The sequence below is a fragment of the Canis aureus genome, chromosome X (assembly GCF_053574225.1).
Source record: "Canis aureus isolate CA01 chromosome X, VMU_Caureus_v.1.0, whole genome shotgun sequence".
NCBI classification, from domain to species: domain Eukaryota; kingdom Metazoa; phylum Chordata; class Mammalia; order Carnivora; family Canidae; genus Canis; species Canis aureus.
The window spans coordinates 101,395,034-101,414,785 of record NC_135649.1 but is presented as its reverse complement, the minus strand read 5'-3'; the positions used below and the strand labels follow the sequence as shown (position 1 = coordinate 101,414,785).

The following is a 19,752-nucleotide window of genomic DNA, read 5'->3' as shown; positions in this document are numbered from 1 at the left end:
TCTGTGAAGTCCTTCTGGTCCAGTGTGTCATTCAAAGGCATTGTTTTCTTGTTGATTTTCTGTTTAGATGGTCTGTCCACTGATGTAAGTGGGGTGTTAAAGTACCATACTATCATTGTATTATTATCAATGAGTTCCTTTATGTTTGTTATTAATTGTTTTATATATTTGGGTGCTCCCATGTTGGGGGCATAAGTATTTACAATTATTTTATCTTCTTGTTGTATAGTCTTCTTTATTATTATATAGTGCCCTTCTGCATCTCTTGTTACAATCGTTGGTTTAACATCTAGTTTGTCTGATATGAGTATTGCTACTCTGGCTTTCTTTTGGTGTCCATTTGCATGATAAATGTTTTTCCATCCCTTCACCTTCAATCTGCAGGTATCTTTAGGTTTAAAACTAATCTAGATGAGTCTTGTATTTTAATCAATTCTGATACTCTATATCTTTTGATTGGACCATTTAGTCCATTTGCATTCAAAGTAATTATTGATAGATATAAATTTAGTGCCACTTTATTACTTGTTTTGTCATTGTTTCTGGAGATTTTCTCTGTTCCTTTCTAGTCTTTGTTGCTTTCGGTCTTTCTTTCTCACTCAAAGAGCTCCCTTTAATATTTTTGTAGGGCTGGTTTAATGGTCATGAACTCATGTAGCTTTTGCTTGGGAGACTCTATCTCTCCTTCTATTCTGAAAGATAGCCTTGCTAGATAGAATAATCTTAGGTGTAGATTTTTCCCATTCAGCAAGTTGAAAATATCATGCAACTTTATTCTGGTCTGCTAAGCTTCTGTGGACAGATATGCTAACCTTATTGGTCTCCTCTCTTAAGTTAGGTACTTCTTTTGTTTTGCTGCTTTTATGATTTTTTTCTTTATATCTATATTTTGCAAATTTAAATACAATATGTCTTGGTATTGGCCTGCTTTTGTTGATTTTGATGGGAGTTCTCTGTGCCTCCTAGATTTAGATGTCTGTTTCCTTCCCCAGATTAGGGAAGATTTCAGCTATATTTTCCTCAAATAAACCTACTGCTCCCCTTTCCCATTCTTCTTCCGGGACTCTTATGATATGGATGTTACACTTAATGGAGTCACTGAGTTTGTTATGATTGTTGCTTTAAATTCTGGGTCAGGTATCTGTTTAAATTAGACCCTGGGCCATGGCTTTTTCTTTTTATTTCTTTTGGGATGAATTCCTATATCTTGGCATTTGGTCTAGGTCTCTGTCTTCTTCTCTGTGTTAAGAAAGCCTGTTATGTTTCCTGCCCCTGAGAGTAATGGCTTTATGAAGAGGAAGTCCCACATTGTCCAATGCCTAGTGCCTTAGGAAGTGTCTCTCGTGTGTGCTGTGTGCACTGTACTGCTCTATATGCCGGCTATATCTCTCAGGTCAGTCCTCTGCAGAGTCTCTCCTTGCCTGCAATGGGAAGTTTTTGGACCTTGGTCAGAATGTGGTGAGTTTTAACTAGATGTGTTGTGCTCTGCTCTGCTTGTTAAAAGAGACCTGATGTTATTTCCACAGAGCTGAAGCTTCACAGAACTCTATGGTCAGTGGACATGGTGTGTGTGGGGGGCTTTGTGCTGGTCTTCGGAGGGAGGAGCCTGCTGCACTGGTGCTTAGGCACACTTGCCCAAGAAAAGAAGTACCAACAGAGTGCAGAGGGTCAAAACTTAGTGTAAGCAGGTTAGGCAGCCAGGTTGGCACTGTGCTGTTTACTGAAGTTGATTTATATTGAGGGACAGGGGAGAGAAATGGTACCAGCCATCTCCTTCATCCTTAGAGATGAATATGTCCTAGGTGTTTTTCAGATCACTGCTTTCACACTGTCTGTGTCTGGATTGCATGTTTGCCTGGAAGAACAGGGTATATTCTGGGCTTTATCCCAGCCAGGCCTGCTGAGTTGTAAAACTCCAAACTTTAGGGAACTGGTGTGGTGAGGACTTGTGCCGGTCTTCTGCGGGAGGGTCTCACTGTGCATGTTTGACCCAGAAGGGTAGTCACACCAGAGCACAGGAGTGTGCTATCTGGAGCAAAGCAGGCTAAATAACCAGTGTCCAGTTTAGCCATCCTCAGCAAGCGTCTCTGTGCCTATGCCAAGGGGTAGGGGTAGGGAAATGTCACCCACCACACTCCTTTGTCCCTAGAAAGGCAATGCCACCTCTCTCAGATGTGCTCCAAGAAGAGGGAACAGTCTCTCCCAGTGTGTCTTAGGTGATCCTCAGATCATGTCGTCTACCCCTGGGCTACCTGCCTGCCCTTTCCACAGGAGGACTATAGGGCCCTCAGGGCTGCATACCAGCCACACTGGAGACCTCTAACACTCCAATCTTGGAGCCAATGGTCACAAAAACTCACAAAAATAAGCCCCTCTTATTTTTTCAGTCAATGACTTTGGGAAGTGTTCTCCTTGTGCACTCCCCTGTGTACTCCTCTCTCTCATCTTTCTTCACAACCAGGGCTTCCTCCCCTCCACAGCACCAGTGATCTGTTTCTGCCTCAAACCATATCTCTGCACCTCCTACCTTCCATGATGTGGCCCCTTCTCTCCCTTTAGTTGTGCAGTTTGTTCTGTCAGTTGTCAGATCGATTTCTTAGGTATTCAGAATGATTTGATAGTTATCTAGCTGTGTTTGAGGGAAGGGGCAAGCCTAGGGTGTTCCTACTTCTCCACCATTTTAACTTCTCCTTTGTATCCCAAGAAGTTTAAAACAGATTCTCCCTCACTGAAGAATAGGGATATCTGTTGGATCTATTAAAAATTTAGTAAATAATGTGCATTAACACTGATTTTTTTTTCTCCAATTGTATCTTGCTACTGAATAAATGATACTATACTGAAAGGACTATTGTCAGTCTGGGAATCCAGTATAGTGTATATGATTTTTTTTATGTATTAATACATTGTATAGCTTTTCTCCATGGGAAAGGTTCAGTGCATTTCATTTTATTTTTAAAAAGTAAGTGATTCCAAGAGAGTTGAGAAATTCTTCCCTAGTATCTACCATCCTACTGGAATTTTACTGGAATTTTAAGTTAAATTCTAAGATTTATTAATTTTATTTTGTTAATGGTCCTGCAAGCAGAAGATGGCTCATTTGTATATGGTTAGGAAAACTGACAAAAAGGCAGAAAAGATCAATTCAAGTGTGAAAAAACATTTGATTTTGGATACCAGATTTGAAGTGAAAGAGTGAAAATACTTCACTGAGTTAAAATTATTCTCCTAAAATTAATATGTCAGATATAATGGTTATATAAGATAATAAATAGATGTAGCATATAGGTTGTTATGTGCGGATTTTTTAAAATATCTATTACTATTTGAAATGCTTAAAATTATATATATATATATAAGGATGAAGTATAAATTAATAAGGTTAGAAACCTATAAATGTTTATTTATATATGCATATTTATATACAAGCACACTTTGTACAGTGATTTAAGATATTTTTGGCAGCCAATGAAAGAAAACACAACTTAAACTGTCCTAAAAAAATAAAGAATTTTATTTCCTCATATAGCTAGCAGTGAAATTGTAAGTGAGGTTTCAGGTTTGGCTTATGCCAACAACTTTTACTTTGTTTTCTTAAAATCATTTGACGTTGGTCAATCCTCTCTTTGTCCTCAGCTTAATAGCAAGGTAGCTGCAGTTTTGGGCTCCACAACAGCATATCACAATTTGCATAGGATAAGAAAAAACTCTTATGTTTCAGCACTCCAAGAGATCTTTTTATCCCTGCCTCCTTCCAACTATCCATTTATGTCACTTGTTCATTTCTGTCCAGTTTCAAATGTGCTAATTAGCTTAAGCCAATCAGGCTTTCACACCGAGACTTGTGGGGTCAGATTCTTCTGAGGTACATGGAATGAAAGTATCAAATGTTTGATGTAAATGAAGATTCTGTTAGGATTCAGGGAGAGGGGAAAGGATGTTGTGAGAATTTCAATACCCACTATAAATGTATACTGCTGTATATTTTAATCAATAATACTTAACATTTTGATGGACAAGTATCTATAATAACCTAAATGATAAAATTATATTTTACATGCTATTCTATCTTATGGCTATGGTTAATTTCTAAATACATCTCATTTTATTACTATTCCATATCTTTTAAAAATGAAAAATTCACTAAATCAAAAAAGGAAATATTTAATTAGAATAAAATGGATTCTAAATCTTTCATGAGTGTATTCTGTGCAGGGAATTCTTGATGATTTCCTGTATTATGGGAGATAATGTCAAGCCCAATTATTTCAAGTCAGGCTGAATCTTTCTACATTAAAAGTGCTGAGATGAAAGCTCTTCAATTTATGGGTATTTTACCTAGAGCATAGGCCTCAGTCTTTGAAATATTTTAAGTGAAGTTCATTTTTCATTATGCATTAAAGTTCTACAAAGTTTCTCATGCAGGGCTTCTAATTTGGTTTGTCTTTACAAGGTGGAAAGTTAAAAAAAAAATGTGTCGGCTGTTCCTGTTTGTTCTCAAATACATTTCTCTCCTTTTTCATTTTATAGCACATCAGGGCTGACCTCAGGAGAAATATTTCTCCCAGATTCCTGGGTCACCTAGCTTCAACTGTAGTCTGCTGATGGGAGGCATTATCAGAAAAAGGGAGAAAAAGGGTGCTTCTCACTCTCTGCCTACTAATGGGGCATTTTCAGCAGTAGCTGCTTCTCCTCTGTGGCTCTAGTTCTTACAAGAATTGATTCCAACTCCTCCAAGAGACCCTGGATTCTGGGTTTCAGTAACCCCATCTCCTCCCTATATGTCTTCAGCAAAGGCACTGCAGCAGTTTTTGAGATTGCTAATCTCTGAGTTGCCTGATGATCTCCTGTTTGGTTTTGCAGAATTCTATTACCTATGTAATCATTCCCAATATTAAAATCCCTCTGCCTTCAATATGCTGAAGGGTTTATCTTACTAGAATGGAATATAACTGGCTCATAATTAAACAGTTTTATTTAATTTACCTGTACTTAACCCTCTGTTATATGTTTTCTGCTCCTCTACTTCCACACTTGAAATTGCTCTAGCAATATTATTAGTGGCATAAATATCACTACATCCAATGGACATATTTCACTGTATGTTTCTGCTTTGACACTGCTGACTCTTCACTTTATTAAACTATTTTGTTTATCTCTACAGTGCTAATCTTTATTATTTCTAACTCTCTGATCATCTTGATTTATCTCTTCCATGACCTCCCACCCCTTTACTCAATTTTTAAAAAAAACAATGTTATTTCCTTTTATCTATTTTTATGCTCTACGTGGATAAACCTCCCTAATCTTGAGATTTAAAATACCGTGTATATGCTGATGCTTCTCAAATATATTTCTCCATCACTAATCATATACTGGACTTCAGAAACATATTATCTAGCATTAGCTGGATAATTTCCAAAACTGGACTTATTACCTTCTACTTTCTAGAAACACACACACACACACAGTGCAAACAAAAACCTCAGTAACCCTACTCCTCTTTTATTGCTTACCATAATCCAATTAAACACTGATGATAAAAATGTGGGATTACTGACCACTCTGTCTACAATGAGTCTTGCTTCATGTTATTCATACTCTTGTGTGTTTATCCCCTACCTAGGTAGCCAATCGAATACTGCACAAATGTTTATTTGACTTCAAAGCTAGATCATAAAAAGGTTTGAAGCTTATACATTTTCCTATTTCTTAGATAAGTGGTTGTATGGAAAGCCAGCCACCATTTCATGGAGATAGTCAAGTAACCCTACAGAGGTGTTCACTGGCAGGGGAATTAGTCCTCTTGCCATAGCCAGCAAGAAATAGGCCTCCTTCAACAGCCATGTAAGTCAGCTACCTTGAAGCAGATCCTTCAACCACAGGCCAGCTAACATGCAGCACTAGGTGACATCATGACTACAACCACATGGGAAGACCTGAGCCTAAACCACCTAGGCAAGCTGCTCCAGTATTATGACCCACAGAAACTGTGTGAAATAATAAACATATGTTGTTGTTTCTAGCCACTACGTTTTGGGGTAATTTGCTATGTGGCAATGAATAACCAACACAACTACTCTGTCTCTCTTACTCCTTACTAATCACCAAGTTCTATCAATATCAATACCCAGATATTTATGGAATCCACCCTTTCATCTTCAAATACTATTGTTCTAACTGGGTCCTCATCAACTCTGGCTTGGATATAGTTCTGAAAATGATCTCTTCTTCTAGTATGATGCTTCTCAAATCCATTGCCCATCCCACTTCCTAATTGATTTACTTAGAATTCAAATTAACCATCCAACTTTTATACTTAAAAAACTCCAATGTTTCTTCCTTGTTAATATAAAAGTAAAGTACTTGCCATGACATACAAAAGTCTTAGGTAATCTGAAATTGTTTATTTTCTCTTCCAGCTTTATTTCTTACTATTTTTCAGAATTCATTTTGTACAATAGAAATACTGAATATTTTTAGGCCTTGACACTCAGCAACTATATACCGCTGTACCTTTTCTCCCATGTTTCATCTTCTTGAAAACCCTTCTGTGACTTTTTTCCTGACTAATTCATTATCAACTTTTGAGACCTAACTCAACGATCATTTCCTCCAGGTAAATTTCCATAACTCTTGGAGGTTCAATTAAATATACTACTTTTGTTAACCTATATGACTATTTAAATCCCTCTATTATAGTACTTATCATGTCCTAATTAAATCTTGTAAGCATCTATTTCCCCACTACTGTGTGTGTGTGTGTGTGTGTGTGTGTGTGTGCGTGCAGTGTGGACTTAATGTTAGCATTCCCTTAAAATTTATGTGTTGAAATCCAAACCCCGATGTGATGCTATAAAGAGATGGAGCTTTTGGTAGATGATGAGATTATGAGGGTAAAACCCTCATGAATGGGTCTAGTGCCCTTATAAAACAGATTACAGTGAACTCTCTAGCTCTCTTCCTAACATGTGATGATAAAATGAGAAGCCAGCAGTCTACAACCTGGAAGAGGACCCTCAACAGATCCTGACCATGCTGGCATCTCAAACTCAGACTTCTCTTCTCTAGGACTGTGAGAAACAAATGTTGTTTGAGACATTCAGTATATGGTATTTTTGTTAAAGTAGCCCAAACTGACTAAGATAGTGTGGAAGAACAAATCTTCACATTGTTTTTTTTTTTTTTATGATAGAGAGAGAGAGAGAGAGAGAGAGAGAGAGAGGCAGAGACACAGGCAGAGGGAGAAGCAGGCTCCATGCACCGGGAGCCCGACGTGGGATTCGATCCTGTGTCTCCAGGATTGCGCCCTGGACCAAAGGCAGGCGCCAAACCAATGCGCCACCCAGGGATCCCTCACATTGTTTTTGAATAGAATCTATTGGTTGCATGCTTTCCTTACTTGTAGTTTTCAAGTCTGCAAACTGAACAAACAGACTCAGGGAATTGCAGTTTTCTGAGCAACATAAGTTGTGAGATAGAATAGACAAATTTGCATAGAAATAGAAATAATGTTGGATCAAATGAATAAGCCCAGTGGCGTTATTTTATATGCTAAGTGATCATTTACATTTCTATCAGAAATGTTTAATAAAGTAATAAACAAGTAATATTTCTATGGATAAATTGTTACATTTATAAATCTTGCTCCTTTTTACTACTTATTAATAAGCAAAAGGAGAAATTCTTATAACTAAGACAATAGATTATACATAGTTTGGTCTTACATAGATTTTTGCCACAAAGTCCTTTCTGCGTAGTATTCTGAGTTAAATGAACATATTATCTAAAATTTACTTCCTTATCTTTAAGGAAGTATGAAGCAAAATTCCAGCATTTTGAGTCAAACAATCAATATAACTGTAATTTCCCATTTCTTTTTTTAATATTTTATTTATTTATTCATGAGAGACAGAGAGAGAGAGAGGCAGAGACTAGGCAGAGGGAGAAGCAGGCTCCATGCAGGGAGCCCGATGTGGGACTCGATCCCGGGACTCCAGGATCACACCCTGAACTGAAGACAGGTGCTTAACCGCTGAGCCACCCAGGCATCCCAATTTCCCATTTCTTTGTCAGTTTAAAATAAGCAAAGCTTATAATACTTTGTGTCTAAAATGATACACATCTGAATTTCAGGTATCCTGTCCGTTATTTCTGTACATTAAGTATGTAGAAATTGCCCAGCCTATATTAGATACTCATAAATACTGTTTAAACAAGAATGAGTTGGATCAAAAAGGACAATGATATCACTAATATATTAACATATTAGATATGAGTTAATATGAGTAGATTATCACTCATTTAAGGTTTGAGTTCTGATCCAATTATCTTAAAAAATAAACATTAAAGACTAAAATACATTTTAATAAACTGGACACTGTAGCTTACCTAGATTTGAAGCAAATTTTAATAATGTTGATCAGGGTCCTAAACATGGTGATTAGTGACATCAATGTCCACCAGGTGAAAGAAAAAGTGTGGGCAGCCTGGGTGGCTCAGCAGTTTAGCGCTGCCTTCGGCCCAGGGCATGATCCTGGAGACCCAGGATCGAGTCCCACGTCGGGCTCCCTGCATGGAGCCTGCTTCTCCCTCTGCCTGTGTCTCTACTTCTCTGTCTCTCTGTTTCTCATGAATCAATAAATAAAATCTAGAAAGAAAGAAAGAAAGAAAGAAAGAAAGAAAGAAAGAAAGAAAGAAAGGAAGGAAGGAAGGAAGGAAGAAAGAGTGTAACTAATTGTATGAAATTCTTTTCCAGGTCAGGGAAAATCTGTATGTAGGCATCATGAGGCCATTCACTTAGAATTATGCCTAAAATATTAAACAGGATTGTTGATCTGTTTATTTTCTATCAGACTTAATATCTTTCTATAATAAGGACAACATTATAGATGTGGATGAAAGAGAAATGAGAGAAGCCTCCAACTGAGAGTAACAGTTGGCAAGAATGGAGAAACCAGAGATGTCAACAACTATGTCAAAAAAACATTGCAACTGGGAGAATTCAGAGAGTAACTTAAACTCTGAAAAATTTAATAATGCCAGGGAATATTATTGATTTCTAAGACAATAGATCAATTTCACAATATTTTCTTTGGCCATCAATAAAAAGTAAATTTAGGATTAGAGTACTCTGTGTTTATAAAGTAATCAAAAATCAAGACTGCAGTGAAAGAGTCTATTTCTAGACAATGATTAAGATTTAATTATGCAATGAGTTTGTTAAAAAAATCAGTTATTTTCCAATTACAGGATGTCAAAAATATAAAACATAACAGTTTAAAATAGATACATAATATACTATATATAAGACAAAAATAAAATATATTCACCTGTGTTTTAAGAATAAACTTTAAATCTGTAAATCATATAACCATATATCAAGATAAAGAATAACTAAAATCCATATCTTTTAACTGAATAGTTGCCATATTTGCTTTACCCCTACTATTTTTTAAAGGTATAAAATATGCACAACTAAAGTTTTACCTTTCATTTAATTCTCATTTCTACCTCTAAAAGTAACCCTTGTGCTGCAGTTGGTATTTACCTATCCCAAGCAAGTTTCAGAAATTTTCATAAGCATGAACATACATATAACCATAATAATCATAATAAAGTTACATTTGTTGAACATAAATCTCTGAGAAGCACTGTTCTGTGTACTTTAAAGGCATCAGTGTATTGAAGGTGTGTAAGTAACTCCTCTTGAGGTAAATTCTATTACTATTATTTTAAAGATGAGGAAGTTAAGGCACAGAGAAAATAAACTTACCTAAAAAGATGACAGGATATACACTCAGGATTAAACCCAATGGTATGTCTCTGCAGCCTGGAAGTTTAACCATTAATTACATTAGTTTTTAAAATTAAAATACTTATTTTGAGATAATTATAGGTTCACATGCAGCTAAGAAACAATACAGAGAGATCCTGGGTATCCTTTATCCAGTTTCCCCCAATGGCAACATTTGTAAATCATTACTTACTGTCTATTAAATAGGATATTGAAACTAATAGAGTCAAAATAAATATGAATAATCTCATCACCACACAGGTCCCTCATGTCATCCTTTATAGCTACCACCCTTTTGTCCCCATCTCATGCAAAAACACTAGTCTCATTTTCCTTTCTATAATTTTGTCATTTCAAGGATGTTATATAAATGGAATAATATACTTTGTAATCTTTGGGGCATTGTTTTTTGTCAATCAGTATAATTCCCTGGAGATCATTCACCTGTTTTGCATATCAATATTTCATCTTTTTATGCTGAATAATATTCTATGATATGGATTACCAGTTTGTTTAATCATTCACCCACTGAATGATAATCTGTTTTTGGTTATTACAAATAAAGCTGTATGAGCAGTCAAGTAGTATACAGGTTTTGGTGTAAATGTAAGTTTTCATTTCTCTGGGATATATTCCCAAGAGCATAGTTGCTGGGTTGTATAGTAATTGCATGTTTAGCTTTCTAAGAAACTGTCAAACTCTTTTCTGCTGCAACATTTTGCATCCACCTCAGTAATATATGAGTGATCTAGTTTCTCCACATCCTCACCAGCGTTTGGCATTGTTATTATTTTTTTTTAACCATTCTGAGAGTTATGTGGTGATATCTCATTGTGGTTTTATGTTTCATTCCCTTAATGGCTAATGAGGTTGAATATCTTTTATGTGATAATATGCTATCCATATCCTCCAGAGTGAAATGTCACTTTGTATGTTTTGCCCATTTTCTGATTGGATCAATTGTTTTTTACTGTTGAGTTTTGACAGTTCTTATATATTCTAGATACTACTCCTTCGTTAGATAGCTTATGTGTGAGTGCATGAGCAGAGGGAGGGTCAGAAGGAGAAGCAGACTCCCCGCTGAGTAGGGAGCCAACTTAAGGCTCATCCCAGGACTCTGGGATCATGACCTGAGCTGAAGGCAGATGCTGAACTGACTGAGCCACTCAGGTGTCCCTTTTTTCATTCTCTTAATAAGATTGTTCACAGAGCAATGATATTAATTTTGATAATATCCAATTTATCACTCTTTCCTTTTATAGCTCATGGTTTTGGTCTAAAGTCTAAGAAGTATTTGTCTAACCCTAGATTCCAAAGATTTTTCTCCTATTTCTTTTTTTTTTTACAAAAAGTTTTAATGTTTTCATTAAACATTTAAGTATGTGATGTTTTAAGGTTAATTTTTCTATAAGGTGTAATGTTTATTCAAGATTCTTTGTTGTTGCTTTGCCTAAGGATGTCCAATTGTTGTAGCACTATTTGTTGAAAAGGTTACACTTCCTCCATTGAATTGCTTTTGCACCTTTGTAAAAATCAATTGGGCATATTATTAGTCTTACCTCTGCATTTTCTATTCTTTTCCTCTGCTAATACAACACTGTCTTGATAACTATAGTTATATAGTGGGACTTAGGAAGAAAGATTTCTCTCACTTTATTCTTTTTCATTGTCTTAGCTATTCTAAGGGCTCTTCCTTCCTACATAAATTTTAGAATAAGCTTTTCTATCTACAAAAAAAAAACTTGCTGGGATTTTTATAGTCATTACAGTAAACCTATAGATCAATTAGGGGAGAATCGACATCTCTACTACATTGAATCTTTCAATCCATGAAAAGTTTATATTCCTATTTAATACAGTCTTCTTTGGTTTATTTCATCAGTATTTTTTAAGGTATTGCAATTATTTTGTAAAGACAATGATCATTGCTTCCCTCTATCTCATCTGAAAACCCTCAGTGTCCTGTGTGATTGGTCACTGCAATCACCATGCTAAATAGAAACTATAGCAGCACCTACTATAACTGGCTATTGCTAAACCTTGAAAAGAGAACATGTTTCATAAGGTTGCACACACACACACACACAGATACATTACGCTAAAAAATATTCAAACATCTATTAAGGGAATCAGGGCCATTATGAAACACACAAATATTCTTCCATTCACTCAGTGCCTCTGTTAGATCTACATGAACACACTACATCTCAATCTTTTAGGGCATGCATAGGAGAAACAGTGGGACACACACATCTTTAAAATAGTTGAGAAAGGCAGGAAGAGCGGCAGACGAAGTAAGACTGTACTGGGAAGCCACAAACCAAGAAACCCAGATGGAAGTGTATTATTTATCTGTTGCTCTTTTTGAAAAATGAAGTGGAGAAAATCTGTAGATTTGTGGACAACAGTCAAGACATTTTTGTCTAGTATGCTGAACAGGAAAGAAAGGATGAAAAAGTGAGACTCTCAAGCATCAGAAATCCCTTCAAATTCTAGGTAAATGCAAACATGAACCCTATCATGGACGGGTGCTCCTCTCCACCAAAGAAGAAAAATGATAGAAAATAACTGAAAGAAAACCAGGAGAGAGATTCAGGGGTTAGTAACATTCTCAGAGTGAAGACGACACTGACAAGAAGAGATCACAGAGGTGACAGTGAAACTGGTATTTTGTCCACCCTGGCATCCTGAGGCTGTTGACCAGGATGGAAGTAGATTTCTCACAGGAATTTTCAACGTACATATTTGTTAGAATTATACCTAAATACTACATTTTCTTTGTAACTATAAATGGTATTGTATTTTTAATTTCATTTCCATCTTCATGGCTAATCTATGGATATACAATGATTTTTGTGCGTTAATTTTGTATCCTACAAATTGCTAATCTCATTTATTAGTTCTAGGTTTTTACTTTGTTTTTTCTTTTAGATACTTTGGTATTTTCTATATAGACAAGCATGTCATCTGCAAATAGTGACAACTCCATTTCTTCCTTTCCAACCAATCTGATACCTTTTATTTCTTCTTCTCCTTCTCCTCCTTCTCCTTCTCCTTCTCCTTCTCCTTCTTCTTCCTCTTCTCCTCCTCACCTTATTTCAGGGACTAGAATGCCTAATACTAAGTTGAATAAAAGTAGTGAGAATGGGCATCCTTGTCTTGATCCCGATATGAGGATGAAACACTGTTTTTCAATGATAAGTATGATGTTAGCTATAGGTTCTGTGTAGATGTTCTTTATCAAATTGAAGAAGTTCCACTTTATTTTCAGGTTGCTGAAGAGTTTTTGTCATGAAGAAGATGTTGGATTTTGTCATATCCTCTCTATGTGTCAATTGATATGATGATATATTTATTCTTTAGCCTATTCATGTGGTAGGTTACATTGATTTTCAAATGTTGAACCAAAGTAGTTACATCAATATGCATGTTCATTAATATTCTTAACCAATACTAGGCCTTCCATATTTTATATTTTGGGCCTTCAGAGGGGAGTTAAATAGTATTTAGTTATATTAATTTTCATTTTCTAAATTTCTAGTGAGAATATATTTTTATGTTAAATTCAAGTTTCCTGTTTTGTGACATTCCTGTCCATATCTTTACTTGTATTAGGTCTTTATTAATGATTTATAGAAATCATTTGCTTTGGTATACTTAACATATATATGATAAGTTTTGCAGATAATATCTATTGTACATGATATCATACCTTATGAATTCTGCTATAACTGGCAATTATTTAAGCACTGTATTTCTGAGATTCATCCATATTGGATCACGCGGCTTAATTTCACCTTTCACATTTTATGAAAAGAACACATTTTACCTTCCGATTACTTTGTTGACATTTACATTAAGATTGTTTTCATTTTGTCCATTTTATACATATTTTTCTGCATGTGTTTTTGGGCATATTTGTAACAGTTCCTCTAAGAGAAAAATAATTGACCTACAGGCTGTAGGCATTGTAATAGAATACTAAGATGCCTCCCTAGATTTGCATCCCCTGGTATACACATACCTTTTTCCAGTTGCTCAATAAAACGCTAATCTAGGTATTGCTGTGAAGAGATTTTGCATTTGTCGAATAGCCTTAAAATCACTTGACCAAGTGTTCTCATGGAAATCAGTCAATTGAGCATGGTATAATTGACCGTAGCCACTACAATTTCTACCTGGGGAGTAGTAATTCTAAATTTTCTGTCTCCTCATCTTTACTGTATCAGCCATTCCAATCATTGTATTAGTCCTTAATCTCTCCTTAATAAAAGGGCATTTTGTTTTTCTGACTAATTATGACTGAAACACATTTCCTTGCAGTATTTGTTTTCTAAATTTTCATAAGTGTCTCATTCTTCCTCTAGATATGATGTGGCTCTGTGTATTTCCATTATTACAGAAAGAATAATTTTCCATTTCCTTTATCTCTTTCTTGCACATCATATGCCATCTATTTTTAAACTGATAGCATACAAACAAAAAAAAAACCAGCATATACTTCAGAGATGTAGAAATAAAATGATTTTGAGAATAATTCGCTAGATACCACTCATATTGTTAGTAAAATGACATAGTGCCTAATGCCATGGAACATAACAGTTTTCCTCACCGTAAACCCTTACATGTAGTCTTAATAATACTGGAAACTGAGAGAGAACTTTAATAACCTTGCAGGGATATTACATTTAAAGTACACCTGATTCTTTATTTAAAAAAATTCTTCTGTAAAGCTATTCTTTCTTTCTTCTTTTATGAATTCTTTCTCCTTTTTCTTCTCCTTCTCTTCTTTTTCTTCATATCACCTTCCTTTTCTTCTTACATGTCACATCTCAGTCATACAAACATGAAGAAAGAAGGCACCTGTAACCTTGGGATATATATCTGCAATATAATTTAGCCTAGCAAAGAAGGCTCCTCTCAATATTCTTTGGTTGCAAATTCTGTTTACCAGGGAGGAGACAAATAAATGTGCCATAGAGCCAATGAGCTACATGAGAGAAACAAGTTGAAACTCTTGCAACATCCCTTTTGAGGTCAAACATTATGAGAAACTCAGTGATGTTCTGTGATGGTTATAGATAAGAATTGCTGGCAGGAAAGGCCACCGGGCACAAGGTCATAGGTGCCATGTAGGAAGGGGTAAAGGAGCTGAAGATTTAGACTCTATATTAGGAGAAGGACTGTTCAACTCAAGAAACAGAAATTAAGCTCCTGCTGACATACACGTCTGGGGATTTGAGCATGTGATTTGACTTGAAATTTAAGAAGCAGATAACACCTGATCCATAAACTTAAAAAAAAAAAAAAAACACTGCATGTAAAGTACCTTTATAGTTTTTGACAGAAAGTGGCTACTCAGTAAGTGTCCGTTATTTATCCTACAATTCCTCCTTCATCTACAGTAGGGGAACAAAATAGAATCAGTGTCATTTGTTTGATTGGAAAATTAACACATAATGTATTACTGGTTTCGGAGATAAAGGTCAGCGATTCATCAATCTTCTATAATACCCAGTGCTCATTCTATCATACGCCCTCCTTAATGTCCATCACCCAGTTTTGCAGATTTCTTTTGGGCTTCTAGTCACTGCAAAGCACAAACTCCTAATTGATCCCCCCTCCAACTCTGACAAGTCCTCTTATCATTATGATTACAACTTTTCTATAAAATTGCTATAATTTAAGCAACTGTGTATCTTACAGCTATTTTCTGTCCTCACAACATAAGCAATGACTTCCTGAACCTGATCAACATTTATTGATTCAAATATTTGGGGTCTTCTAACAGCAGTAAAATAAAATTATTCTTAATTATATCAGTCCCAGAGTTTGGGAATTATATCCCATTATAAATGTACTTTATGGAATTTGAATAATCTAATCATCAAAATATGTATATATTAGGATTTCTAAATTCTTGTAACACTAATAAATGTTAACACTGTGGGAAATACTTCATTTTCTGACAATTTTTATTAATAGCCTCAGTCTGTGTGTGCATCATAGTAGTATACTTAATCAAGCCAAACTTTTTTATCCAAATAAATGAGGAAAATAATTAGGCCAACTCTTTTGCTCAGTAAATATACACTCATTTCAAAAAATTATTCATGGGATTCCCATATTATGCATGAGGCCAACAACATCAATGATAAAACTGGTACTATTTTTGAAATGGCAGTTATATAAACATTTTTCCACATTTTCTTAAAAATAGCTTACCCTTTAAAGATTCAAGACACATATTTTATTTCAAACAGCATGATTTACTACTGTAACAATTTGCTCTATAATTCCTTGCCTATTACCTCAAAACTTGAATTCTTAATTTTTTAAAAAAATGTATTTATTCATGAGACACACACACACACACACACACACACACACACACACAGGCAGAGACACATGCAGAGGGAGAAGCAGGCTCCCTGCAGGGAGCCCGACATGGGACTCAATCCTGGGACTCCAGGATCACGCCCTGGGCCGAAGGCAGGCGCTAAACTGCTGAGCCACCCAGGGATCCCGAATTCTTAATTTTATATAAACTCCTCACACTTAGGGACGCTCTCAGTCTGTGTCTCTCACGAATAAATAAATAAATCTTTTAAAAAAATTTTAAAGGTTCACACTTTTCACAATCCTTACTCCCTCTCCAAGAATCAGCATTCTTGGTCTTTGGGTTGTATTAAAGTAAAAATTGTATATATTTAAGATATACAGCATGTTGTTTTGATACAGATACACATAGTGAATGATTGCTACAATCTAATTAACATATTAAGCGTTCTTGTTTTTATTTAGAAGCATCACAATTTTCAAAATAGTATTCTTCAACTTACTATAGAGTAAAACCTCCTTTTGGCTTAAGTTATAGGTATTTTACTCCCTCATATTTTGTTCTGAAAATGGAGGAACAATTAATTTCAAATCTAAAACATATTTATAAATATTATACAAGAAATTTAAAATCTTTTGAATAGAACTGTAGTATGCTTTATACAATTTTATTAATAATCCCTTGCAAATAAAGGCATTTTGGTAGTTGTTAAACTGAATATTCTCCTTATTATCATATGTAGCTCTACATATAAGATGAGCCCCCAACAAACCACAGACGCATCCTGGTACACTCAATGGGAATAAATGCAATGAAATGTTTGCTTGAGTCATTAGTAAACACATGCTGATTTGTTTACAAAAACTGTCAAATGTTGTATTAAAAAAACCATGAAAGGTATTTTATATTTTAGCTTAAAAATAAAAATAAAGTCACTAGTACATTGATGAGTGGTAGTCTGTATAATCAATTCTGATTTGGCAGACTAGGGTAGAAATTTTTAGATTGAGAAATATCTGACTAAAATTTAATATGTACTGTGTATTCTGGAAAGCAGTTATTATATATTATATAATATATAATATATATTGTCGGCCTTCATTATAAATATAAGTTACTGTAGCACAGACTACATCGGTAAGATTATAAAGAAATATTTATCTAGCTATGTTCACAATATTGCCACAATCTAAACACTGATAGCATTTCATATTACTCCATGCTAAATCAAAGATGAAGTACCTGGCTAGACACACCTATGTACAATTAAATGAGAACATTCAGAATGAATGAGCATTATTGTCGAAGTTCACACAGTTTAAATAAGCTAGACCAAAAACTAGAACTCACATCTGAGTCCAGTCTCAGAATTCTAAGACTGGTTATATATGACTATTGCTTCTAGAATATCTGTATCCATATATGATGTCCTCTTCCCTAGTTGCTGCCCTCCATATCCCTACTGAGCTAACTTCCTTTCATTTGAGGTAGGAAATGTAATTCTGACCCTTGAATTTAGAGGAGATTTTTATTTCTATTCTTGTTTCACAGAAGTGAGATTTAAGAATGCTATTTAAATACTTGTCAAATTAAACATGCCAAAATGATATGAAGTTAGAAACTCTTTAAATGGGTGGTAATTCCAAGTAATCAAACACATTAGGAAATACAGATGAGGTCATTTTGCAAAGGTAAAAGTGTGAGAATTTAAAGTATAGAATTTTAAAATTAATCTTTTTCTTGTGTCTGTAATATAATTAGTTTTCTTCCTTTTTTCACTGTACTATTTTCTCTCTACCCCTCATTTCACAGTCATATATTCAGATATCTAGTCCAGGGGACATGTCAATGAGTCTCCTTAATTGAGCCAGGTGGTCTTAGAGGCAGACTCTCTGAGGAAGTAGCCAGAATTCCAACAGGAATGATCAAGTTTAAAGGTAATGCTTATGTGGATGCTCCTTAAAGTCCCAGAGGTCATTTGGCAATGCACATTGTTTAAAGACACTTGGTTGTCATAAATAGAGTAGAGGTGCTTCTGTCATTTAGGAGTAAAGGCCAGGCTTACTGCTAAACATCTTCTCTATGTACAAGACCCACCTCTCCCTCTTCCATACAGTGTATATACAACAAAGAATTATCCAGCCCAAAGTGTTAATAGCACAGAGATTGAGACTCTGACTTAGGTAGACATGGATCTCATTTTCTACGAGGAGGATCTTGTAAAAAGCTTTGTACAGTTAACCCTGTAGGAAGCTCTAACCCATTGGCAATGAGATGATTTATGATTGATATGATCAATCATATGGTACACTGTCCAATATAGTAGCTACTAGCCACATGTAAAAGTTTATATTTAAATTAAATTTGTCATAGAATAAAGTTAAATTTTCAGTTCTTTGGTCACACTTGCCAGATTCTGAGTGCTCAACAACCAAATGTAGCTAGAGGTTACTTTACTGGAACATTTCCAACTGCAGAAAATTCTACTGCATAGTGCTAGACTCCACAATGAAAACAAAATACATGGTAGGCAAAGTGATAATCTCACATGTGGGGGTAAATAGAGGTGGGAAATGTTATCTATTCTGAAGTTTGTATTTTTACTTTTAATGATCAATCATGCACCTACCACAATATCTAGAGAGGTTAAGAAATTCACCATGATGACCAGAAATAAAATAAGAATAAAGTTTTCTTGAGCATGATGGAGGCCAAATTCTAGAATTTAAACTGTATACAAATTAACATGCACATATATATTGTGTTCCTATAACAAGTGTATCATAGATTTTGAACATCAATTTCTACTTCCTATTTCCTTCTTATCAGTGAAATAGGGTAATAGTTAAGCAGTTGGTTTCCTCTTCTGAGTGTCATAAGCTTCTTTGGGTTCACTTCATGTAATTTGTGCTAGGTTATATATCTCTACTTCATAGTTCTGATGGTGTAAACCCCACTGGGCTTTTAAGAATAGACTGCAATCATAAGTCTGTGCAATTTCCCTCCAATAAATTATTGCATCCCTCTGACATGTTTGGTTTAACCCTAATTGTGGTCGTTAGCACAGCTGCAATATCTGATCTTATTCTGTATAAAATTAGGGAGAAACAGCATTCACTGTGCTGTTAAAGGAAAACTGCATCAGGCCAGTTAAACAGGCAAAGGAAAATATATTCAAGACTATTGTAATATGGGAGAGAGACTATTGCAATAGGTGAGAGAGACTGAACTCAGCTTTACTGAAACAAAAGGCAGGAAGATTTTAAAGACTGAGGTGAGCTAATGAAAAAAACCGAAGGACAATCATAGGAAGTGGGTCAATGTGATTAGGAAATCTGTTTGCTAACTGCTGGTTACATATGTCAGTTTCCAACTATCACAGAGAGTCTGGGACACAGGGGTGCTTTCTTGATGATTACATTTCAAAAGGATGGCTCCCCTGTCCTTAAGAAAGACACTCCTGGGTTGTAAAAAATTTACATCTCAAAGAAGCAGAGAAAAAATTTACAATTGCAAGTTTCCTGAAGTAAAAGTTCTACAAAAAGGAAATCAGGGGCCTACAATCAGGAAGAAGCCTGTCTAAAGCTTAGTCAAACTGAGGGGAATATTAAGGTCA

At 35.2% G+C, this 19,752-nt stretch overlaps 1 long non-coding RNA gene across 2 annotated transcripts in view; it reads right to left on the bottom strand.

Annotated features, from left to right (window-relative positions):
• Nucleotides 1–19,752, bottom strand: part of LOC144307845 (uncharacterized) — an 83,498-nt gene that overhangs the window by 48,921 nt on the left and 14,825 nt on the right. Inside the window, exons 3-4 of one of the 2 annotated variants that reach the window (XR_013374538.1) lie at nt 9,776–9,832; nt 3,467–3,909 (exon numbers count right to left, since the gene is read on the bottom strand). This is a non-coding gene — a long non-coding RNA (uncharacterized LOC144307845). Of the gene's footprint in view, nt 1–3,466; nt 3,910–9,775; nt 9,833–19,752 lie in introns of those variants that run through there. The other variant, XR_013374539.1, reaches the window with a different exon arrangement.